Raw genomic sequence first — 25,426 nt, forward strand, 5'->3', positions numbered from 1 at the left:
GTATGGTCAAAGCTGACCACTTTAGGCACGGACTTGGGCTGCTGGCAACTCCAGGGGAGGAGCTGCCTTAGTAGCCAAGAATGTGGACCTGGGCTTTTGGGTGCCTTTTCTTTATTGGAGATTCTCTGAGAGGGAGGGGTTTGGAAAGAGAGATACAGCGATGAGCTAGAGGTTCCAACCGAACATTAGCCAATGTTTCACGTATCTGTATTATGCCCATGTGCCCCTAATTTAAGAAAAACAACCAAAAAACACAAGGATGTTCCCTCAATGTCTCAGGTTTAAACACAGCAGCTCTGAGAGATGCATGATCTATTTAGTAACTATTATGCGTTGTATTTTCCCATTTTATTTATTTTTAAAAGGTTGGCTTTTTGTTTTGTTTTGTTTTATTTATTTATTTATTTTTTTACAGGGAAAGGGTTCTTGAAATAAATTCTGTTGTTTCCAAATACTTTTATGGTACTGTTGTACTCCATGTTTAAGTAACTTTAACGTTCCCATGATGTTTATTTAGGTTTCTCTGAATTTAAAGGGCACATTAATGGAGAGAGAATCCTTATCTCTTTTTGCCTTTAAACTGCAAAAATTCAAGCACACAAAACAGTAAAAACTGACAAAGTGAATATTCATCTGTAGCCATGTTCTTGGTATAAGAAAACATACTTTTGCCGGGCAGTGGTGGTACACGCCTTTAATCCCAGCACTCGGGAGGCAGAGGCAGGCGGATCTCTGTGAGTTCAAGGCCAGCCTGGGCTACCAAGTGAGTTCCAGGAAAGGCGCAAAGCTACACAGAGAAACCCTGTCTCGAAAAACCAAAAAAAAAAAAAAAGAAAGAAAAAGAAAAAGAAAAAAGAAAAGAAAACATACTTTTGCTGGGCAATGGTGGTGCACACGGAAAAACTAAGGAAAAAAAAGAAAGAAAACATTTTTTTTGTGTGTGGTTTTCTTTGAATAGTTTTTGAGGAAATAAATTGTAAAGTGAATTAGCAAAGATAATTCTAATGTCAAGTACTTTGTTGTGTATTCTTTTATAAGGATAAATATTGTTCAATATAATTCAGTTTAATATAAGTGTAATGTTTCTTTAATTCGTTTTATTTTATTTTATGAGGCAGAGGCTCACTCTGTAGCCCTGGCTAGCCTGGGCTGTGTGGGTCAGACTGGCCTAGACTTTGTGGCAACCCTCTTGTTTCAATCTCCCAAAATGTTGGGATTAAAACGTGCATGCCATCACCCTAAGCTGATTCCGTAAATTTCTAATTGCCAGCCCACATTCAGATTATTCCCGATGTTTTTGACAGCTGGTTTTCAGTCGGGATTTTGTGAACGACCAAGAGTTGTTTGGGGCTGCAGAACTGAAGTTTAGCCCTCAAATATAGTCTGGGGGTATGGATCCAGCTACAGAACCTTCCAACCAGCGGTGAAGGGTGAAAGTCTGTAACGTCACCTCCACAAGGCGAGGAGATTTATGGGAAGTGTAGTCTGGAATGCGCCTGGCTTAACTCCACTCCCAACCCCCATAGCTGCACTCCTGGACTGAGTTTCCTGGCCTCCGGCTCTTCTGTCCTAAGCTGTAACAGAGTGTGAGCGACCCCGAGGATGTGCAACTGCGGTGGGATGGAGTCCGGGGACAGTTTCCTTGAAACCCGGCCAAGTCCACAATGTCCTACAGCGCCGGGACGGGAAGCCTGGGGGCCCAAGCTTCAGCCACCTAGTGTGGGAGCGCTGGGGTGCTGGTGGGACTGAGTGCTCCGGCGGTCAGTGCAGCCTGGTGTGCAGGACCCAAAGCCTGCCCGACTTCGTGCTAGGAAGCGGGTCGGCCGGCAGACCCCGAGCTCCAGAGTTTAAAATCCCAGCAAATTCCATCTCTGTCCTAGGTAAGAATCCATTGCCCAGCTGGACGCGAGGATTTTAATCATTGACTGCATGGTCTTGTTTCGAAACAGATCACCTGCATCGGGAGACAAACAACCTTGTGCAGTTTCCAAAGTCCTGACTGACAGCTTCTGTTCTGTTTAGAAAACACGATGTTGTTTGCATTGGCAGTCTTACATAAACTTCCTAGCACTGTGAGGTCAGCATAGCTGTGCTCATCAAGGATAACAAGGTAGGCTCAGGTGGGTGGAAGGATGTGTGCAGGCTACAAGCTAGTGTTGAGGAAGCCCTGATTCAAGGGTAGGTATGATTCGCTTCCTGTCTCTGGCACGAAAGTCAGCATCTGGGCCTCCACAGTGACCTGTCAACATGTAGGTCCATGGAGGAAAATGGACCTCATGTCAGATGTTTTCTAAGAATCCTGGTGTGTCCTGTCAGGTCCTTAGCTGAGGCAAGTTCCTACCTCTCTAGTCAGTGCGTTGCAAGGCTGCATTTTGATATAGGAAGTTACAGAGGGTCAGTTTTGTGATACTAAAATGAGTTAGTTTTCTAGGCCCAGGTTTTAGTGTCTGGTAACCATTGTTGTTGAGCTTTGTGAGCTGTGAATTAGGAAGCAGGGAGCCACAGGAATCAGACTTTTCTCCAGAAGAGAGAGCAACCTCTTATTCTCTCTGACGAACAAGAGCAAGTCAGAGTGCCAGAGTTAGTTTGCTTTGCTTTGTTTTTTGATGGTCTTGCTCTGCATCCCAGGTTGGCTTCAAGCTTGCAATCCTTCTACCTCAGCTTCCAAGTGCTTAGATTACAAGTGTGTGCCATCACGCCTGGCTTCCATGGTCATTACTTCTGATTCATTTCAAACTTTGCTGAATGTCCCAGAAATCAAACACTCATTGCCTTGAGTCTGCCACAGGCATGATGTTCATATTTTAGTTCATCGTTTTTGATGAGAGGTAATCATGACATGGCTAATTCACATTTATTCATATGTATGCGGATGATTATTTCCAGTCTCAGAGTAATGGGGAAAGCTTATCTGAAGTTCTGCTAGAGTGGTGTAAGATGGTGGACCTTCTCAGCTGGCCACCTTGGAACTGTTCTGAGCAGTTTGCAGTCCAAGGCCGATCTTTGAGTGGTGTTGATCGGCTCAATGGCATTATTATGGACGTGGTAGAATCAATGTTGTGGAGGCCCCATCATCCTTCTGGAGACTTCAGAGATCACTGTTAGGAAAATTTATGGATCACTGTGGAAAATTTAATATCATTAATATCAAGACAGAAAGTTTAAATTTTAAGATAGTAATATATCTAAGGAAAGGTTCAAAAGATTCAAAAATAAGTATGGGGAGAAAGAGAATTGTGACAATAGATTTTGGTTTTCTTCTGTCCCACACCAGGTGGCTCTTCTGATAGGAGACAGAAACTCTAAATTTGTCTTTTGATAACACACTTGGATTTAGAGACCATGTCCATCAGGCCAGATAGCCCAAAGGTCATTGGCTGATCTGAATGAATTTCCACAACATATTGTTATTATTATTAATTGTGTGTGTGTGTGTTTGTGTGTGTGTGTGTGTGTGTGTGTGTGTGTGTGTGTGTACATGTACATGCTTGGGTGCACACGGACAGGCTTGTAGATGTCAGAGAACAACTTTTAGGAGTAGGTTTTCTCCAACCATAGGTTCCAGGGATCCAAAACCCAGGTTGTGCCACAAGCACCTTTATCCATTAAGCCTCCTGCTGACCCAAGCCCTACACCTTTACTAGATTCAATAACATCATTATTACCTCCTTTACATTTGATCCATTACATTAGGCTTTTAACAGTTTTTCAACTTGGTTTAAATTTGTCTTCTAATGTTTAATAATGAGCATTTGTTTGTTTGTTTGCTTGCTTGCTTGGGAGAAGTGCCCATTCAGCCCCCCCCCCTCCTGCCCCCCTATTTATTATTGATTTAAAGAGTTCTACATTCTATAAAATATTCCTCTGGAGATTTGTGACTGTTTTCCCACATGTTTTTTGAAGGAACCCTGGCCAGCTCTAGCCTGACAACATGGCTCTGACAGGCCTGCCCTTCTCCCCCATGCCCTCTGCCTTGATAAAAACAAAACAAAACAACAACAAAAAAAAAAACTGTTAGATTACATTCCTAAAGCCAGCTGCCAAGGTCTGTTCCCTTATTTCCCCTCCTCAGAATGACTACCAAGGTCCAGCTATCAAAGTATTAGAGTGCAGCAATCAAAAGCCCCCTTTGACTTACCTAATTAACTTGCCCAATCAAAATATACCACTGTATCCTAGCCCATTCTAAAACAAACCTTCCCTTTTTCTCGTCTTAAAAATTACACTTGCTGGGAGGCAGAGGCAGGCGGATCTCTGTGAGTTCGAGGCCAGCCTGGTCTACAAAGCGAGTTCCAGGAAAGGCGCAAAGCTACACAGAGAAACCCTTTCTCGAAAAACAAAAACAAAAACAAAAAATACACTTGCAAGGTCATTTGCTGTTGTTTTTTCCTGCTTGAGTCAGAAAGCAGCCACTTTAACTTTTCTTACCCACTTAATAAGGGATCTCTCTGTGAAAACAGGTATTTGGGTGTGGTTTGTGCCTAATCGGGGTCCTCCACTGTGTGGTGGTGGTGGTGGTGAGGTCTCCTTTATTTATCTTCATTAGACTTCCTTTCTTCCTTAGATAGGATCTCACTATGTTCCCCTGATATCAAACATACTGTCCTTCCACCTCATCCGCCTGAGTCCAAAGGCGTATAGGTATGTGCTATTGTACCCAGCTTTTTCTATTCTTTGTTTGTTTGTTTGTTTGTTTTGAGACAAGGTCTCACTGTATAGCCCTGGATGGCCTGGAACTTACCAAGTAGACCAGTCTGGCCTTGAACAGAGATATGCAAAGATATGCCTGCCTTTGCCTCCAAAGTGCTGGGATTAAAGGCATGTGCTACCAAGCTGGGCACCTTTTCTAGTCAGAGCAAGAGGTTTTGTGTGGATTAATTTTTCATAATTGTTTCCTCTTATGTTATTTTGCTCAGGTCACCATAACAAAATACCACAGACAGGTGACTTAAATAACAGAAACTTACATTCTTTAGTTTTGGTGGCTGGAAATCCAGAATTAAGTTTTGCAAGATTGGTTTCTGGTGGCCTCTCTCCTGGCTTCCAGACAGCTGCCTTCTCCCTGTGTCCTCACATGACCCTTCCTTTGTACTCACAGGGAAGGAGGAGGGGAAGGAGACAGAAAAGGAGGGCACTCTCTCTTATCTCTTTCTCTTCCTAGAAGGACACTAGTCCCTTCAGCTAACTTGTGGCTTCATTAGCCTTAATTATTCATAAACCTATCTACAGATAGAGTCACACAAGGGATTAGGGTTTCAAAATATAAATCTTACGAACACCTGTAATAAGAACCCATTCAAAAATAGGCAAGAGTTTTGTTGTTTCCACAAGTGACTAATCAGCTCACTAAAAATGCTCAGAACTGCTAAACTTTAAAGGACTATAACCCAAGTCACATTGAGATGCCACCTCACATCACTAGGATTGCTTATATGAAGAAGTACAACAGAAGCACTGTGGAGATGAGAAGAAATGGAAACCTCTCTGCACTGTTGGGAATATAAAACAGCAGCTGCTGTGGGCGCCATGAGTCAGTCCCTGTGTAAAAGGAAGCCTTCATCTACAGTAAAAGCAGCTCCACTCCTAAATACAGATGGTCTCCATCTTAGTGTTTCTAATTACATTTAAAAAAATTTTTATAGTGCTTCAAAGTGATGCACATTCAATAGGAACTGTACTTTGTATGCAGTGGTGGTGGTGTGTGCATATGTACATGTTTGTGTGGTGTGTGCATATGTACATGTTTGGGTGGTGTGTGCATTTGGTAGCCAGAAGTTGACATCAGCACTGGGACACTCAACTTTTTATTTTTTATTTTATTCATTTATTTTTGTTTTTTAGAGATAGGGTTTCTTTGTGTAGCTTTGGAGCCTGTCCTGGAACTCGCTTTGTAGACCAGGCTGGCCTCGAACTCATAGAGATCCACAGCCTCTGCCTAGGATTAAAGGCGTGTGCCACCACTGCCTGGCAACTTTTTAAAAAAAAAAAAAACATGAATTCTGGGGATCCAAAGTTAGGTCTTCACACTTTACTGACTGAGCCAACTTCTCAGTCCCAGAAACTACACTTTGAATTTGAAATTTGGTTCTTGTCCTGAGCTAACCATATGGGGAACAATACTCTCTTGTGATGATGGGAAAAGGCAGTATTTCCTAGTAAGCCACGGAATCATGACGATAAACATACTAGGTGGTGATGGCATACACTTTTAACCCCAGCACTCTTGGGGGCAGAGACAGGGATCTCTGTGAGTTCAAGGCCACCCTGTCTCAAAAAACAAACAAAAAGAAAAATCACTGTACTGCAGTGGAGTGTATCTAATAAATGATATGAGATACTTGTCGCCTTATTATAGTTTGTATTTGATTGTGTTACTCCTCTGTCAGGTAATATACATATTCTGAAGTATCTTTCAAGTAGGCCAGGACCAATGAGATGGTTCAGCGTGTAAGGGCACTTGCTGCCAAGAATGATTATCTGAGTTTTATTCCCAGGACCCATTTGGCAGAAGGAGAAAACTGACTCCTGAAAGTTGGCCTCTAACCTCCAAATGCATGCTGTGGTATGTTAAGTTAGATCTTGACATACAGTATTTCAAAGTCTGATGGGTTTTTTTCAGGACATAAACACAAGTCAATGAGCATCTGTGGGTACCCAAAGGAACTGAAAGCAAGGGCTGAAATATTTGTACCATGCCCATAACAGCATTGCTTATAGACGAGAGATGGAGGGTACAATACAAATGATCATCAACACATAAATAGATTTGTTTTGTTTTGTTTTTTCAAGATAAGGTTTCTCTGTGTAGCTTTGGCTGTTCTGGAACTCACTCTATAGACTGGGCTGGCTTCAAACCCACAGGGATCCACCCACCTCTGCCTCCTGAGTGCTCGGATTATAGCTGTATACCACCAGTGCCTGGCTTATAAATAGATTTTTTAAAGTGACACATACATTTTATGGTGTGTCATTGACCCTTAAAAGAAACGAAATTCTGACACATTCTACAATTCTGAAGACATGCTAAGTGAAATAAGCCAGACACAAACAGACAAGCATTGTATGATTCATTGATATGAAGTACCTAGATTATACAAATACACAGTCAAAAAGGAATAGACAGGTCATGGGAACTGGAGGAATTATTGTTTGGTATAATGTTCCTGTTATGGGAGATTAAAAATATATATATATGGAAATGGAACTAGAAAGACAGCTCAGCTGGGCAGTGGTGGCGCATGCCTTTAATCCCAGCACTTGGGAGGCAGAGCCAGGTGGATCTCTGTGAGTTTGAGGCCAGCCTGGTCTACAGAGTGAGATCCAGGACAGGCACCAAGACAACACAGAGAAACCCTGTCTCAGGAAAGAAAGAAAGAAAGAAAGAAAGAAAGAAAGAAAGAAAGAAAGAAAGAAAGAAAGAAAGAAAGAAAGAAAGAAAGAAAGAAAGAAAGAAAGCTTAAGAGCACTGGCTGCTCCTCCAGAGGACCTAGGTTCAATCCCCAGCACCACTTTTGGCCTCCATATTCACCAGGCCAGTCAGATGGTGCATATACATATATGCTATCAAATACACACATAAATAATAAACCTTACAAATAAAACAACCCAGAGTTATAATATGACCTAGAACATGGATCTATGCATAGAGAATTAAAGCAGACTCACAAAGAACATTGTGCACCCAATGTACCCAGCAGCTTTACTCACAGTAGCTGGAAGGTGGAAGCAAATGTCTTTTGATGGACAGATAAGCATATTGTGTTTGGACAGACACTGGAATGCTATTTAGCCTATAAGAGGAAGGAGATTCTGAGGGACTTTCAGAACCTTCCCCAGATGAAATAAGCCAGTAACAGATGAAACCTGTGTGGTTACACTGATACAACATTCCCACATTCAGAGTCAAGAAAGCTGAACAGTGGGTGGCATGAGGTTGGGGGCAAGGAGCAAGGAATAACTGTGGGTGGTCATCTTGTGCCTGTGCATATAACAGCAAAACTTTGCATTTCAGAGAATTGCGTTATTACTCTGTGTGCTGACAAATCTGCTTCAAGTTCAGTACCAGCTTAGATTTTTAGCATAAGCTTGATAATATTCATGGACTGTAAGACAAGTTGTAATTACACAGGTACATTTTTTTTAAGACAATGTCTTGTGTGTCCTAGGCTCATCTTGAACTTGCTATGTGACCAAGGATAAGTTTTAACTTCTGATCCTCTGTAGATGTAACCAACCGTCTTATTAAATAAGAAACACAGAAACAATGTAAAAGAGAAAGCCAAGAGGTCAGAGCTCAGAGCTAAATCTCACCCTTCCTTCTGCTGTCCCAGCTTCGCGAAAAGAGACCTACTTCCTGTCGGTTAGTTTTTTTAAAGTATGTTGTTCTGCCTTCTCATTGGTTGTAAACCCAAACACATGACTGCCTCGTCACCGTCTGAATGTACAGCCCCCTAGGTCTTAAAGGTATATGTCTCCAATGCTGACTGTATCCCTGAACACACAGAGATCTTATGGGATTAAGGGCGTGTGCCACCACCGCCACACTCTTGCTATGGCTCTAATAGCTCTGACCCTGAACACACAGAGATCTTGTGGGATTAAAGGCGTGTGCCACCACCGCCACACTCTTGCTATGGCTCTAATAGCTCTGACCCCCAGACAACTTTATTTATTAACATACAATCAAAATAATATTTCAGTACAATTAGATTACCACCACATTTCCCCTTTTCTATTTTAATAAAAAGAAAAAAAGCAAAAGGTTATAACTAACAAAAAAAAAACTATATACAAAAGTACAATAACTATATACAATATATACAAGTAATAAATACCTAAACAGGTATTTGACAAATCAGAGAAAATAATTCCATTTTCTATCCTATTTTGGTAAATCCAAGATGTATCTAATGCATTTTCTATCCTAATTAATTTTCAACTATAACTAACTAATCTTCAACCATAACTAACTAATCTTCAACTCCCTCAGAGACCCAAGAAGGGAATAATATTAGCTAACAAAAATAAAAACAGGAAGTGCATCCAAGCAACTTCCAAAAAATTTTGTGAGTTGACAGAAACAGCCAGCTGCCTGGGCAGTCACCTGAGGTTTCTCCGCAGTGTTGGGGCATCATCTTCAGCCTATAGGCTCAGTGTATCTGACAGACTCATTTGGAAGTAGGATGTACACAAGGTCAACAGTTCAACCTCACATTGGGTGAGAGCAGTCCACGTACCAGAAACACCTGAATTCCACTAGTGTTCTGTCATGATTCAGGATTTTAAATTCTGGAAATTGTTGACAGTTTTTAAATTCAACTGTCCATTCTTCTTGGCTGTGTATATATGGCTTCATCTCAGCATCCCCTTCTTCTCCACATCCCTCTATTAAATGCCAGTCTACTTTTGAGAGGCATGAGCTTTCAGCTGCTGTTCCATTGTACAACAGAATCCATCGGCCCTCTGCCTGTTAAGCTGCTTTGAAGAAAAGGGCACCGTACCTTTTCCGGATGCGAAGGCCATTTCAGGGATGGGGCCGTATTGTCCTGGCCTCAGAAGATGCCTTTTGATAAAGCCATAACCACACTTGTTTTGGCAAGAATCAGTAGTCCCTTGTTTCGTGTTCTGTCTGTCCATTTTGTCCTGTTGATTTGAGGATACTTTGTTGTCCAGTGGCTAACTTTTGCCACAAGGAAAGTTGACTCCATATGCAGTTTCTTCAATGCCCATATTTTCCCTGAAGTAGATTAGTACTGCCAGGAGCTGACATGTCTCAAAAAAGAAAATTTTTCTAAGTTATTAAAACATTTTAAATGCCATATTCTGTAGATCTCTGAAGGGTTTGAAGATGACCTGTCTAAAACATCTCTGCTTAATTTTTAAAACATATCTAATATGACTACAAGTTCTATGATAATGTCTAACTACTAGCTTTCATTTCTTTATATCCTAATAGTTGATAATAATAACATTCAAGGATCAGAAATTTGCATTACATTGTTAAATGGATGGAATAAATACAATTAGAAATATACATATAGCATTTTCTAACAATATCAGTTTCAAATTTGTATACAATATAAAACAATCCAATCCAATGTAAAGTATTTAAAATTAGTAATTGTCTTTTTCTTTTCTTTTCTTTTTTTTTTTTTAAACAAGAACCTTAAATCTAATCTCCTTTGCTTAGCCTTTTTCCTAACCCTTGACAATAACTTGTAACCAACCCCCTAAATACTGAAAATTATCCCAGACCCAAAACCCATTAAAAAGACCAAAAAACCACCCGCCCCACACCACCTCTTTGGGAATGTGGGCGTCGTATTCTTAAAATTGCTTCCTGCTGGGTATGGGCGAAGTTTTCTTTATCCTGAAAGAAAAATTTTAGGTTAATTGTCAAATTCTAGGAGAGGTAACTATATCCTTCATTATCCAGTCTGTATATAATGCCAAAGTTCAGGGTTTATCTCAAATCCTTATTCAAGTAGTCTTTGAGACTGGATCATCTCAGCTAGTCATCTCAAATTTGCTCTGAGCACCTTGTAGTTCAAAGCTGATCTATGGATGATGTTTGTCAGCTTAATGATATTATTATTGTCCACGTGGAATTGTTGTTGTTGTGGGGCCCCATCTTCTTTCTGGAGACTTCAGTTGATGTTAGGCCTGGCCGTGATTTCCTGCAGAAAACTGGTAAGAGACTCGAGCACAAAAACATATATATGCAGCTAGCCTTTTTTCTAGAATTAGTTAGTACTCTATGTGACCATTCATATCTTAACAAGTTTAAAATGTATATATATATTAATCTTGTAAATTTTGATATAAAATTTATACTTTGAGAAAAGTTTAAAGAATCAGAATAGAATCAGAGAGTTGAGATTAGTAATAGAATAGTCCCTTAATTAATTTTGCTTTTGTCCTGTACCATAGCAGAAGATGGCTCTTATTCTGGCATGATACAGGGAGTTTGCATTTTCCTTTTAACAACATGCTTGAGTTTAAAGAAGAAGAGAGCCATTCTCCAACTCCAAAGTCAGCTTTAAATTTTAATTGAACTGGGACTGTTAGAAGACCAATAGTGTTAAATCTTTAGAGAAAAGCAGAAACAAACATTTAGGAAGACATAAAATTTTTTAGATAATATATACCCATACACTGTTTCATTCTGTTTCTTGGGATAGATGATTTGTCACTTTTCTTCAGTTGTCTCATTTGTCCAGTGTTCTTCAGATTCCTTAACCTTCATTTTCCTAAAAGACAAAAACAAAAACCTTTCCCCAAGACTAATTTTGGGGATGTTTCCTTTTGACAAGTTATTATCTGATTAAATGAAAAGGCATGTGTTATTGATACAAGTTAGTTTAAATTGGATGTTCATGCTGGTTGATGAACTATCACCTCCTCAATTAAGAGGTCTCTCTTGTTCAAATCGAACCTTTATCAATTTTGATGGTACCCACAGCTTATCTTCTCCTGTGGAAACAAAAGCAAAACCACGTCCCCAATGTAATACATACCCTGGTTTCCATTCTGAGGTCAGCACATCCTTAAAGTATATAGGCTGATTTAATTCTGTAGTTTTTTCTATTATCCAATGTCTCTCTGCAGCTGTTGTTCCTTTCTCATTGGCATTCAGAAAATTCAAAGTTAGAAGAGCATTATGTAGTCTATTTCTGGGGGTTTTTGTTACCCATTTCTGTTTATTTAGCATATCCTTTAGAGTTCTGTTTGATCTTTCTATAACTGCTTGACCTGTAGGATTATGTGGTATGCCTGTAATATGCTTTATATTGTAATAAGCAAAAAACTGTTTCATTTTAACAGAGACATATGATGGAGCATTGTCAGTTTTGATTTGTGCAGGTATACCCATGATGGCCATAACTTCTAGCAAATGAGTGATTGCAGAATCAGCCTTTTCAGAACTCAAAGCAGTTGCCCATTGAAATCCTGAATAAGTATCGATAGTGTGGTGTACATATTTCAATTTTCCAAATTCTGCAAAGTGAAACACGTCCATCTGCCAGATTTCATTTCTCTGAGTACCCTTTGGGTTACATCCTGCTGGTAATGGCGTTTGATTGTAGACGGAACAAGTAGGACATTTCTTTACTATTTCTTTGGCTTGTTGCCAGGTTATGGAAAAATCCTTTTTTAAACCTTTACTATTGACGTGATGTTTTTTATGAAATTCTGAGGCTTCCAGCACATTTCCTATCAATAATTTATCAATCTCATCATTGCCTTGTGCCAGAGGGCCTGGCAGACCAGTATGGGATCGAATGTGAGTTATATATAAAGGATGATCCCTTTTCCTGATTGTATCTTGTAATTGAATAAATAGTGAAGTTAATTCTGAAGCATCAGGGATAAATTCTGCAGTCTCAATATGTAACACCACTCTTTCAGCATACTGAGAGTCAGTTACTATGTTGAGAGGTTCTGAAAAATCCATTAATACCAACAGAATAGCATACAATTCTGATTTTTGAACTGAATTATACGGACTTTGAACCACTTTACTTAAATTTTCTGATTTGTAACCAGCCTTTCCTTCTTTGTTGGCATCTGTATAAAATGTACGAACTCCAGATATGGGTTTTTGCCGTACAATTTGAGGCAAGATCCATTCAGCTCTCTTTATAAGATTAATTCTATTGCTTTTGGATATTTGCTGTTAATTTCTCCCAAAAAATTACTGCAAGCTCTTTGCCAAGGTTCACTTTCTGTCCATAATTTTTCAATGTCCTCCTTAGTTAATGGTACGACAATTTCTGCTGGGTCTATGCCTGCTAATTGACGAAGTCTCAATTTTCCTTTGTAAATCAAGTCAGAGATTTTTTCCACGTAAGTTTTTAATTTTTTATTTGGTTTATTTGGTAAAAATATCCATTCCAAGATAATATCTTCCCTCTGCATTAATATTCCAGTAGGAGAACGCCTAGAAGGTAAAATAACTAAAATGCAATCCAGCTTTGGATCAATACGATTCACGTGTCCTTCATGCACTTTCTTTTCTACCAAGGCTAATTCTTTCTCAGCTTCAGGTGATAATTCTCTTGGACTATTTAAGTCCTTGTCACCTTCTAAGGTTTTGAACAAATTAGTCAGTTCATCATTTTTTACCCCAACAATAGTTCGTAGATGAGAAATGTCTCCAAATAATCTTTGAAAGTCATTAAGAGTCTGTAGTCTATCTCTCCGAATTTGCACCTTTTGGGGTCTAATTTTTTGTAGCTCTATTTTATATCCTAAATAATTAATAGAATCTCCTCTTTGTATCTTTTCAGGAGCAATTTGTAATTCCCAGCAAGGCAAAATTTTCTTTACTTCTTCAAACATTATTTCTAAAGTATCTGCATTTGAGTCAGCTAGTAAAATATCGTCCATATAATGATAAATTATAGATTTAGAAAATTTTTTACGTATCACTTCCAATGGCTGTTGCACAAAATATTGGCACAGAGTTGGGCTATTCAACATTCCCTGTGGGAGGACCCTCCATTGAAATCTTTTAACCGGTTGAGAATTATTATAAGTAGGCACTGTAAAAGCAAATCTTTCTTTGTCTTTTTCTTGTAAGGGTATTGAAAAGAAACAGTCTTTTAAATCAATAACTATGAGAGGCCATCCTTTTGGTAACAGAGTAGGCAAAGGCATCCCAGATTGTAGAGAGCCCATTGGCTGAATTACTTTGTTAATTGCTCTAAGGTCTGTTACCATTCTCCATTTACCAGATTTCTTTTTAATAACAAATACAGGAGAATTCCAAGGGCTGGTTGATTCTTCAATATGCTGAGCGTTTAACTGTTCTTCTACCAGCTCTTCTAAAGCCTGGAGTTTCTCTGTTGTTAAAGGCCATTGCTGGACCCATACAGGCTTGTCTGTTAACCATTTTAAAGGTAGAGCTGTTGGTGTCTTTGGAAGATCATCAGTTATTGTGCCCTGTTCTTGTATAATATGGATGGCTGGTGACCACTCATTAGAACAATATCTTCTAATATTTCTCTCAGTAACATGTGCTAATTTATGATTTGTTTCTGAGATTGGAGGGATGTTAATCTGAGTATTCCATTGTTGCAACAAGTCTCGACCCCACAGGTTCATAGTTATGTTAGCCACATATGGTTTTAATTTTCCTCTCTGTCCTTCTGGACCTATACATTCGAGCCATCTTGCACTCTGTTTCACCTGAGATAATGTCCCAATTCCTAACAGTTGAACGTTTACCTCCTGAAGAGGCCAAGTTGGATGCCAAAATTCTGGTGCAATTATGGTAACGTCCGCACCTGTGTCTACCAGACCAGACAACAAAACACCATTTATTTTTATTGTTAATTTTGGTCTTTGTTCATTAATAGAAGTTTGCCAAAAAATTTTCTTTATGTTTTCTCCTGAATTTTTTATTCTCTCTGTTTCATCATCCTGACCAGCATGATTTATTCCAATAGGCATTTGGTTATTTAATCGCTCTCCAGAGCAGGCATTTCCTCTATGGCTGCAGGAAAGGTTTGAACTGGATTTGCACTGGGGGCCTGCGCGAGGCCCCTCTGGGAGTTTCCCGAAGACTGAGGCAAAGGATTACCCTGTCTGTCCTTTGTTGATCTACATTCGTTGGTCCAGTGTTTTCCCTTACCACACCTTCTGCATACTCCAGAAGGAAGGGGCCTTCTGTTGCCATTGTTCCTTGAATAAACATTGTTTCTGGGAATGACCTGTCTACAGTCCCTTTTCAAATGTCCTTGCTTTCCACATCCAAAACATCTAACACTCCTCAAACCTTTTGAAATTACTTCTCCTACCCATGTATCATCATGCTCATCAGCTTCAACATTAATTGTTTCTCTAATCCAATCTTCCATAGGTGCAGATCTTGCCCTTAATGGCCTGATTATTGTTTTGCATGCTGCATTCGCATTCTCAAAGGCCAAAGATTCAATTATTGCCTTACTAGCTTCTGAATCCGAGACCATTCTCTTTACTGCTGAAGCCAGTCTTTGTAAAAAATCTGTAAAAGACTCTTTTGGGCCTTGCTTCACCTTTGTAAATGACTCAGATTTTTTTCCTGGTTCCTCAACTCTGTCCCATGCATTCAAGGCTGCCGTTCGACATAAAATTAGGGTTTGGACATCATATAAACATTGTGTTTGTGCTGAAGCATATTGGCCTTCGCCCATAAGCTGATCCTGGCAAACTTGTATTCCTTTATCCCTCCATTGTTTTTCTATGTTTTTAGCCTCCTCCTTAAACCAAGTCAGAAATTGAAGTCTCTGGCTGGGTTCCAGAACACCTTGTGCCAGGTCCCGCCAGTCCTGTGGTACTATCCTATTATATGTTGACCAAGAGTTTAACATTTGCTTTACATATGGGGAATGCATGCCATAAGATACTATTGCCTCCTTAAACCTTTTTAAATCCAACATTTCAATTGGAGCCCAATTATTTTGTGTAGCCATTTGATCAGGCATCTGCTGTACGGTTACAGGATAAATTAAGGGTGACTGTGTGAAAACAGGCTTTCTTTCTGCAACCTTATGATCCCGACTTGAAACAACTTCACTGTTAATTTCTTCTGTCTGAATTTTTACAGGTTTAGCAAGTTCTTCTAAAGCTGTTATCCTGGCACTTAAATTGACTATCTTTTTAAATATTAAAATGTGGATTATTATAGTGATAAGGTGCATAATTCCACCAATACTAATATTATATAGTTGTTCCATTGCCAGACTGCCTAAAATTTCGAACAAAAACCAATTTTCTTCCAATGTACACATAAAACCCATTTTTTTTTAATGTGGAAAAAATTCTCTTTTAGATAGTTTCCTTTAAAATATCTGATATGTTATGACTTACCAAATCTGCGTAGAACAGTAGAAATCCGAGGGGATTTTCAAAGCAGCCACCTAGTGTCCCAGGTGTAAATCCAAAGAGAAAGAGAGAGAGAGAGAGAGAGAGAGAGAGAGAGAGAGAGAGAGAGAGAGAGCAAGAAAGCGTAGCTGGCTAAAGTTTAAATGCAGCCACGTGTTCCCTCTTGTGCCGAATCAAGGCTTGGGTCTGGCTTCCTTAAGCTCCGACCACGTGCGTTGGCTTTACAGGCAGGGCCCTGTTCGGCAGGGCGACTCTGAGTTGTTTGTAGCACCGGCTTTAAGCAAGCAGGATTTAAGCAAGCAGCTCACCGATAGTCCAGCCTGAGGTCAAGCAGAACTAGACCCAGGCTAAGGACTAAGAAGCCGATCGCCGCCGACCGCCACGTGCCGCCGCCGCTGCCACCGCCGCCGCGGGCCGCCTGCCGCCCTTGCGGGAAAGCGGACCTGCCGCCAAGCCAAGCAGTTTTTAATGGATTCTTGTCACGTTGGGCGCCAGATGTAGATGTAACCAACCGTCTTATTAAATAAGAAACACAGAAACAATGTAAAAGAGAAAGCCAAGAGGTCAGAGCTCAGAGCTAAATCTCACCCTTCCTTCTGCTGTCCCAGCTTCGCGAAAAGAGACCTACTTCCTGTCGGTTAGTTTTTTTAAAGTATGTTGTTCTGCCTTCTCATTGGTTGTAAACCCAAACACATGACTGCCTCGTCACCGTCTGAATGTACAGCCCCCTAGGTCTTAAAGGTATATGTCTCCAATGCTGACTGTATCCCTGAACACACAGAGATCTTATGGGATTAAGGGCGTGTGCCACCACCGCCACACTCTTGCTATGGCTCTAATAGCTCTGACCCTGAACACACAGAGATCTTGTGGGATTAAAGGCGTGTGCCACCACCGCCACACTCTTGCTATGGCTCTAATAGCTCTGACCCCCAGACAACTTTATTTATTAACATACAATCAAAATAATATTTCAGTACAATTAGATTACCACCACAATCCTCCCACTTCTACCACTGGCAAGCTGGGATTACAGATAATGCACTACCACACTTGATTTCTTTAGTATTGGGGATGAAACCCAGGCTTTTATGTATGTCAGGCAAGCACTCTACCAACTGAGCTGCCTCCACAGCCCTAGATATAAGATATTTACAATGAATGACTCTAAAGGTTTCTTGAGCAGGATAAAATTTATAAACCTTAATCTTCTCACATAGATAATAAAAACCTATATAATTGAAATCTAGGAACAGCTATGGATTGGACAGAAGCAAGGCAGCTTTGGGAAAATGGAAAAGCACTTTAAAAATGAGGAAACAAGCCAGGCAGTGGTGCCACATGCCCTTAATCCCAACACTTCAGAGGCAGAGGCAGGTGGACCTCTAAGTCTGAGGCCAGCCTGGTCTACAGAGCAAGTTCCAGGGCAGCCAGGGCTATGCAGAGAAACCCTGTCTCAAAAAACAAACAAACAGAAAAGGAAACAAAGAGACTGAAGCAGGAAGATAGAAATGAATTTAAGAGCAGCCTTAGCTGCATAGTGTGTTCCAGGCCAGCATGGAATACACAGAGAATTAGAGAGATGGCCCGGGGATTAATAAGAACACATACTATTTTTTTTTTACAAAAGACCCAATTTCAGTTTTCTTGTTTTTTTAATATTTATTTTTAATTGTGCGTTGGTGTTTTGCCTGCATGTATGTCTGTGTGATGGTGTGGGATTCCCAGGAACTGGAGTTAAAGACAGTTGTGATCTGCCATGTGGGTGCTGGGAACTGAACAAGGGTCCTCTAGATGAGCAGCCAGTGCTCTTAACCACTGATCCATCTCTCCAGTCCATGCATACATAATTTAAAATAATAAAAACTAAAATTAAAAAAAATAACAAGAGTAAAAGAGAATTAAAAAGGTTGAGACTGGGCTGGAGAGATGGCTCAGAGCACTGGCTATTCTTCCAGAGGTCCTAAGTTCAATTCCCAGCAACCACATAGTGGCTCACAACCATCAATAATGAGATCTAGTGCCCTCTTCTGGCATACAGTATACATAATAAATAAATCTTAAAAAAAAAAAAAAAAAAAAAAAAAAAAAAAAAAAAAAAAAAAAAGCTCTGTGGTACAGCACTTGCCTAGCACATAATGGGTTATGAGTTTAATTCTCAGTATTTAAAAAAAAAAAAAAAAAAAGCTAGGTGGTGGTAGCACATGCCTTTAATCCCAGCACTCAGGAGGCAGAGACAGATCACTGGAGTTCAAGGCCAGCCTGATCTACAGAGCTAGTTCCAGGACAGCCAGGGCAACACAAAGGAACGTGGAAGATCATTTGTCTATAATTGACAGGAACATCACCTCCCATGAATTTTGCAATGGTGGGGCTCTTGAGAAGAGATTGAGTGTGGGGCTGCTGAGTAGCTCAGCAGATGGAGGCTCCTGCCAATTTCTAGCCTGACAATGTACATTCCTTCCTAGTACACACATGCCAGCAGTGGACAGCCAATTCCCAAAGCTGTCTTCTGACTTCTGTGTTAGTGCTATGGTACACACACTCACGACAAAAGACATAATAAAATTAATAAAATATTTTTAGAAGCAATCAAGTATGATCTTCACTTTCCACAAGACATCCATGAGTTTAACCCAGGCCTCAGTCAATAATGCATTATTTTGCATATGTGTATTTTATTAGTACCTTCTAATAACTATAATGACTTCTAGTTGACCTTTAAGTACATAGAATTGTCTTGACCCACAATGTCTCTCAATGATTGAATCTGACAAACAGTGTAGTTTCTTTTCTTTTCTTTCCTGTCTGTTTTTAGATTGGGCTTGTTGTCCATCCTCTTCCTGCATTTGTATAACTTTCGTAAATCTTGCAGTTCTGGAAAAAGTTAATTTCAAATGAGCCATCATTTCGGAAGTGTCTAAATGTCCTTACTGTAGCAGTTCTAAGAATGAAAATGGGAACTATTGTTTTTTTCTTGGGTCTTTTGGGGGATCCCAAATAAATCACACACAGAGGTTTATTCTTAATTATCAATTATCAATGCCCGGCCTTAGCTTGGATTAATTTCTAGCCAGCTTTCCTTAACTTGAATTATCCCATCTACCTTTGCCTTGGGGCTTTCCAGTTCTCTTACTTCTGTAAGTCCTACTCTTACTCTGTGGCATGCTGGGTAACTGGGTGACTCCCCCCTGGCTCCTTCCTTTTTCTCCTCCCAGATTTCACCCTCTACATATTATCTCTGCCTGCCAGCCCTGCCTGTCCTTTCTCCTGCCTCACTATTGGCCAGTTCTTTATCAGACCATCTGGTGTTGTACACAGGCACAGTAACACAGCCTCACAGAGTTAAACAAACAAAACATAAACAAAAGTAACACATCTTAAAATAATATTCTACTACAGGGAACTATTAAGCAGCCTGACCAAGACCCAATGGGTCTTGTATTCTTTGCTGTTCATGGCCCAAATGCAGGGGACAGGCATATGGGGAGGGGGGAGCACATCATAGTCTGACTTCATGCCCAACAGGCTCAGGTCTTTGGTTTGATAGGGTCCTCTCTATCTTCTGTGAGAGAGGGAGGGAAGAGCCCAGGTTGCAGAGTTGAGATAGGGTTTGAGGGTGATCTGGCTGTGACATGTCACCCCATGGATTGCCAGGCTGTCTAGGTGGTGTCCTCAGGTGCCTCCCTCCAGAAACTGCAGTCAGTGGAAGAGAATTGCCTTTCACTAATAGAAAAGGACCTGTCTTTGGCCAAGGGTATACAAGTAATTGCTCTCCCCTGCACCAAACATGCTCTCAAGTAAATAAATAGATGTTTAAAAAAACAAGACAACAACAAAAACCTTCCTTATGTAACTTCACTTTTCACATACTTCCCAATACAGTAGTAATTTTCCAGTTGTTTCCAAAGTTCTGGGTCAGAAATGCTGTTATTCCATTCAGGACCCCATCAAAAGACTCCTTTGCTTTTGGTAACTGAGTGCAATTATTCAACCACTTCCATCTCCTACACAGCCTTTCAGAACTTTATCCTGAAGCAAACCTAAAGGCAGAAAGTGCTGAAAAGCACGGAAGTTTAGAGGAAATGTAGTTTTGAAACTTTGGAGGTTTTTGTTGTTTTGTCGTCGTCGTGTGTGTCGCCCCCCTTCACCCCCCCTCCCCCTCCCCCCTCCTCCCCCTCCCCCACCCACCCCCCATCTCACACCCCCGCCAGACTTCCTACTCCTCTGGCTTCTGGACTGGGCAAAAGTAGCTTGGCAGCCTCTTCCCGTGGTGGGTGCTGAAACAGAGGGTCTTCACCTGGGGTGAGTGCGCGGACTGCTGCTGGGAAGAGCATAAGAAGTTCCTGGGTCTCCTCCTAGCACCGCCAACATCCTTAAATACTGGTGGGCTTTAGGCGGTGGAAGGCTAGCGAGGAGGAGGCTCTTGGGTTGGTGCTGGATGTGGGTGGAGACCCTGAGCCAGGTCCAGCGGACGCAGACAAATTTGTAACCTCAACAACTAATGTGCAGGCAGGAGCAGTAGCTAGGTCTCTCAGATCTCTGGAGCCAGAAAGAGTCACTTCAGTCCCAGCTGCCACTGCAAGCCCGAGTGACCTGAGTAAGATTTCTGGTTTCTCATCTGAACATGAGGATGTCAATTGATGCCTCATGTGTTTGGAAATTTCTAGAGAAGTCAGCACCTGTAAAGCCAACAGCCAAGTGCAGGTTGCTGAGCCCTGAGTAAGACAGGTTGCTACCGTGTTTAGAAGACACCAGGTTCTTTTAAAACTGGAAGCAAACTTGACATCACTCTGAAGAGGTCAGCAGAACCATTGACATTAAAAAACAATGGAGGCACTATGGCTATAGCTTAGTGGGTAGGGTCTTTGCCTATCACACTAAAGGCCCTGGGTTTGATTTCCCACCACCTTCCAACCCAGGCACTGGCACACAGCCCAACAGAAGGATCAGCCAGCTTCTGGTCTCCCTGGGTTACCTAAGAATCTGTCTGAAATCAACCATCTGACAGAGAAGTTAGATCTTTCCTCATTCATCTTGTATACCTATGAAGATGTCAAAGAACAATACAAAACCTGAGGTTCAGGTTGTTGGAGGTAAGAGAGCTGGTTCAGGTTTTAAAAAAACGTGATGGGACTTCAAGGACAGGTGTGATCTATTTCTTGTTATCTAATGGAGCACCTGCCTAAGCCAGCATTTCAGTGGCTGTCCCCAGCAGACAGGGGCTGTAGGTAGAATCTTACCCTGTGTCAGGTATGTTCTGGGGCTTCTGATGCTCTTCACGCGAGTCCACTGGCTCAGGCTTCTGGCCCTTTCTTCAGTGTTCTCTCGCTCTTGTGGGGCTAATGTTATAATGAATACCAACAGTCAGATACTTGTCCCTAAAATGAATTTGTTTTACAGATCTGTGTCTTTGAAACAACAGCTCTTGGGGAGTAGGAAGCAGAAGGCCTCGGTGTATAGGCATTTCACCTGGAAGAGAAAACTCTCAGGATTCCTCTCAGACTCCTCTCAGAGCAGGAAAATAAGAGCCTGGAGAGAAGCACTTCCTGGATCAGAAGCCATTCTTGGTCGTCCAGCTCCATAAGACCCAGGCATGATGGCAGTGCTACCCCAGAGCTGCTGCAGTCTCTAGATGTAGGTCAGCTTTGAGAACAGCAGGGTGAGCTAAGGAGGTCCAGCGAAGGCTACCTGGGAAAGGCCAGGCCATTGCAGAGCTGGTGGTGGTCTACAGAAATGGGCAAACAGTCAGAGTTTTACCCCACTGTGCCTAGATAGCCCAGTCCCTTCTACACTCCTTAGGAACCCCACTTCTCTCACACAATGTCACATGTGACACTCATGATTTTACCCTGATATCAGAAAAACATTACAGGTCAAACTTTCCAAAGTTGCCTGTTTGACTCTGGGAAACTTAAAAAAAATAAAATAAAATAAACTTTTTTTCAGATGTAAAAGGTTTGCTGACTTTGCAAGGGTTTACTCAGTTACAACAGGAGGAAGGCACAGCAGTTCACTGCCTGTGAGCCACCGAAGGCATCTATCTAAAGATTTTACAATTCATCCTGTTAAAACAGAAAGTTAAAAATCCTTGCCTTAAAACATTTCATCTCAGTGTGTGTGTGTGTGTGTGTGTGTGTGTGTGTGTGTGTGTGTGTGTAAGTCAGAAAAAAAAATTCATCTCTGCCAGCAAAGTAACTCAGTGGGTAGAGGTGCTTGCTGCCAGTCCTGACAAACTGACTTCCTGGGACATGTGGTGGGAGAGGCCTGACTTTCACAGGTTACACTGTTATGTATACACACACATAATATGTAATAAATGAATAAATGTAAAATTGTTTTGTTTTAGTTTTGGTTTTTCAAGTCAGGGTTTCACTGTAGCTTTGGCTGTCCTGGAACTTGCTCTGTAGACCAGGCTGACCTCAAACTTGGAGATCGGCCTTCCTCTGCCTCCCAACCGCTGGGATTAAAGGTGTGCACCACCACCACCACCACCACCACCACCACCACCACCACCACCACCACCACCACCACCACCTGGCTTGAATAAATGTAATTTTTAAAAAACCATTAGGAGGCAGGCTGATCCAAGGCTTTCCCTGAAGCCCTGATGAATAGAAAAGGAGTATACTTCCACGTCTAAAACCAGGAACATGCTGCAATTCAGATCCTGGGTACCTAACTCTTCCATAGTAAAGGGTTATGGTTATCAGTCCCAAGGCACTTGGTATGTGACTAACTTGAGATACCCTGTGTTGCTTTTTGTACAACATTGCTTGACTAGCTTCCTGCTAACTCTGTCCCATTTCCCGCCCCCCCCCCCTGCAAATAGTATATAAGATACTGTACTTAATACATTTGCTGACACCAGTCATCAGGTCATAGAGACCTCCTGATTCCAGCTTTCTGACTTATTTTCTCATCCCTGGCCATCCCCGCGCCCCAACAGTATGATATTCTGGACCCTTATTCCTTCAAGTTCAGGTAACAAAAAAAAAAAAAAAAAAAAAAAAAACTCATCTCTTTTTGTAGGTTTTCTATGGATTATCTATGTCAAGGATGAATGACTCACACAAAGTATCTTTTTACGTTAATTTTGGATCAGACAAGATCAGGTACATTCAGAGTAGTTCAGCCTTATAGTTGGTTGGTTAATTTTTTTTTTTTTTTTTTTTTCGAGACAGGGTTTCTCTGTGTAGTTTTGGTGTCTGTCCTGGATCTCACTCTGTAGACCAAGTTGGTCTTAAACTCACAGAGATCCACCTGGCTCTGTCTCCCAAGTGCTGGGATTAAAGGCATGTGCCACCACCGCCCAGCTAGTTAGTTAATTTTTTAAAGATTTATTTTTATCGTTTTTTCTAAAATTATGTCTAGATGTGTGCATGCATGTGGGTATGAGCACATGAGTTCAAGTGTCCTTGGAGGCCAGAGGCATCAGATCCCCTGGAGTTGGAGCCAACTCATGTGGATGCTGGGAACTGAACCCAGATTCTCTGGAAGAGCAACAAGTGCTTTTAGCTTCCAAGCCATCTCTCCAGCCCCCACTAAGCTAACTTTAATGAACAGACAGTGTTTGATCATTCGGTATTCGTTAACTGAAATAGTCTTTATTTCATTATCTAGGAAGACATGTGCATCTTTGTTAATTCAATCTAGAAAAGTTTAGTTTTTCTCATTAAAGTAAGTGTGTCCCACAATCATTTCCAAGTTGCATAGAGATAATGCAACCTGCACATGATTCTTCTTACTGCCTTTTCAAGGCCTAAGGGTTCTATGTCTTTAGGGCTGCCTTGCATCCAGTTCTATAACATTTGGGAGAGTGAAGCTAGGAGCAGTGGTAAGCTGACTTGTGACTCCCTCCACTTTGTCTCTCCAACTGGGCTTTCACAGCTCTGTATAAGATCATGAGCCACAGACAATGAACCCACCTCAGGCGAGATCTTTGTTCATTCCCTACCTTGTGATGTATTGAACGTGTGAAGTTTAGAAGGGTTCATGCGATAAGTGGAAAAGGAAAAGTGGAGACTGAGTCAGTCTTCAGGGAAGATACAGGTTCCCTGTGAATTCTAAGGTTTGCTCTTTACCCTCTGTTAGGGAAAGTGGTTCTCTCTTGCTGTGGGATGGTCTGTATGTCAAATCTGTTGCTCTGATTGGTCAATAAATAAAACACTGATTGGCCAGTGGCCAGGCAGGAAGTAGGTGGGACAAGGAGAGAGGAGAATACTGGAAAACAGAAGACTGAGGCAGAGACACTGCTAACTGCCACCATGACCAACAGTATGTAAAAATGCCGGTAAGCCACCAGCCACGTGGCAAGGTATAGATTTATGGAAATGGATTATTTTAAGCTATAAAAACAGTTAGCAAGAAGCCTGCCACGGCCATACAGTTTGTATGCAATATAAGTCTCTGTGTTTACTTGGTTGGGTCTGAGCGGCTGTGGGACTGGAGGGTGACAAAGATTTGTCCTGATTGTGGGCAAGGCAGGAAAACTCTAGCTACACACTCTGGTTACACTTTTCTGAGAGTTCATGTTACTCATAAATGTGCCTCCAATTATGTAGAATGTGTTCTATATAGTTACTGAAGCAGAGTAGCTGTATCCTTTAATCTGTACATACAATCTATACATGTATATTAATCTATACATATACTATGATACAATATACTTTCTAATGATGTCTTGAAATGCTATAGACCCTAAACACTAATAAATGTGGTAAATTGTTTTTGACGTATTTCCCAAGCCTTTTTTCTAATACTTTATCTATTTTTATTTCTATATTCACAACTTTCAGTAGGCAGTCTTACAAAAAGAAAAAGAAACTGGACATGGTGTTGAAGGCCTTCCTTTAATTTCAGCCTCGAGAGTGGCAGGTGGATCTTTGGGTTAGAGACCAGCCTGGTCAACAGAACAAGTCCCAGGACAGCCAAGACTCCACAAAACAAAACAAAACAAAACAAAACAAAACAAAACCCTTTCTTGAAAAGCCAAAAGAAAAAAAAAGGGTTTTTTCTCCTTTCCTTTCTTTTCCTAATAATTTTTAAAGTAAATTTTGTTATATGTAGGTTCCTTGAAATTTGAATATAAATTTGGAGCTTGTAAGGACTTTCATTTTCTGATAAAAGATCTCATTTAACTCAAACTAGCCTAAATGCACTATCTAATTTAGCTTGGCCTTGAACTCCTAATCATCCTGCCTTCAGGCTTCCAAGTTTTCAGATTATGGACATGAGCCAACACTCCTATGTAGATTTTGATTGTTGAATCAATTTACTGTTTGATTTATTATTTGACTTATTATCATAAGCCTATATTAGAGTTATAGTTTTTCCATGTAATTTTTGTCATACTTTATAGAAAAGCATTTATTATTATTATTATTATTATTATTTATTTTAAATGTAGTACCATGATTTTTTTGTTTTGTTTTGTTTTTTGAAAATTCAAGCTTTATTGCTTTTTTGGGCACTGTAGTCAACAATTGAACCACTTAGGCCATTCAAGAGAAACAATAAACACCCACCACACAAGGCCCTCTGCAGTACACAAAGAGAG

General features: G+C 40.8%; 1 long non-coding RNA gene across 1 annotated transcript; it reads left to right on the top strand.

The window, feature by feature from the left end:
- Positions 1-1,257: 1,257 nt before the first annotated feature.
- On the top strand, positions 1,258-22,022 carry LOC119087983. Its single transcript, XR_005091529.1, has 2 exons — positions 1,258-1,880; positions 21,271-22,022. It is a non-coding gene; the product is annotated as an uncharacterized LOC119087983 (long non-coding RNA).
- Positions 22,023-25,426: the final 3,404 nt, after the last annotated feature.

This window comes from Peromyscus leucopus, chromosome 5 (genome assembly GCF_004664715.2).
Source record: "Peromyscus leucopus breed LL Stock chromosome 5, UCI_PerLeu_2.1, whole genome shotgun sequence".
Classification (NCBI taxonomy): domain Eukaryota; kingdom Metazoa; phylum Chordata; class Mammalia; order Rodentia; family Cricetidae; genus Peromyscus; species Peromyscus leucopus.